Source organism: Gymnogyps californianus, unplaced genomic scaffold (assembly GCF_018139145.2).
Source record: "Gymnogyps californianus isolate 813 unplaced genomic scaffold, ASM1813914v2 HiC_scaffold_215, whole genome shotgun sequence".
In the NCBI taxonomy this organism is placed as follows: Eukaryota; Metazoa; Chordata; class Aves; order Accipitriformes; family Cathartidae; genus Gymnogyps; species Gymnogyps californianus.
Window position 1 is genome coordinate 4,291 of NW_026114096.1, and position 962 is coordinate 5,252.

The 962-nt window shown below is 60.5% G+C and overlaps 1 non-coding gene across 1 annotated transcript; it reads left to right on the forward strand.

Annotated features, from left to right (window-relative positions):
* Positions 1–437: 437 nt before the first annotated feature.
* Positions 438–520, forward strand: TRNAL-CAG (transfer RNA leucine (anticodon CAG)). The gene has a single exon. It is a non-coding gene; the product is annotated as a tRNA-Leu (tRNA).
* Positions 521–962: the final 442 nt, after the last annotated feature.

Genomic DNA, 962 nt, shown 5'->3' on the forward strand with positions numbered 1-962 from the left:
CAGGGGTTGGTGTGGCAGAGCCCTCCTTGCCCACGGAGGGCAGGGAAGAAGGAAGCACCTTGTTGCCCCAGGAACCGTCCATGAGAAAGGCAGGCGTGTGCCTGGAGCCCCTTGACAGGATGTTGGCGTGCGCAGAGCCGTAATTTGCTGACGGTTCCTTTGCTTGGTCCTGTGAAGGATTGCCTTGGCCTTTGGGAGACGCGTCGGAAGCGTGCTGCCCCTGTGCTGGCTACTCGTGTTCCGTGTGGTCTGAAGCGCGTGTAGGAGCTGCGGTCGCCTGTCAGCAGCCCGTGGTGGGAGCAGGGCAAGGGTGCTGCCAGGAGCCAGCTCCCCCTGCAGCAGTGCCAGGAGGAGGCTGCCTGAGGTGGGCTGGCTCTGGCAGCTGCAGGGGGAGGAGTGGCAGCAGGCAGCAGCAGCAGCAACAGCAGCAGCAGTGGGTCAGGATGGCCGAGCGGTCTAAGGCGCTGCATTCAGGTTGCAGTCTCCCTGGGAGGCGTGGGTTCGACTCCCACTCCTGACAGGCTCTTCTCTCTCTTGGCCTCCTTCCCTCTCCTCACTGCAGGCTTCTTGCTCCTCTGGGGCTCTGCTCAGCTCTTGCTGCAGTCCCAGCTCCTGGAGAAGGAGAAAGGGCATACCCATGCTGCCCCACCAGTACCAGCTGGGTAGGCCTACAACAGAAACAGGGGGAGAGCCAGCCCCTGGGGAATTCCACTTGGCCACTCTCCCCTGCAAAACTCACATTCTGCATGCCTCTCCCCGCATTTCAGTGCGCATCTCTGGACATTCTTCAAACATTCGCTCACACAATCCTCTCTCCCTGCAACAACCCTTCTGCTGGAAGGCATTTCAGGGAGTCAGAGAGGGCATCCTCCTGCTTCAAGCAGGCTCACACCACCTGCATCTTTCTTTCGGGTCATACAATACCTTGAGGACAGACATTTCACAGCCTCTTGGCACCCCGG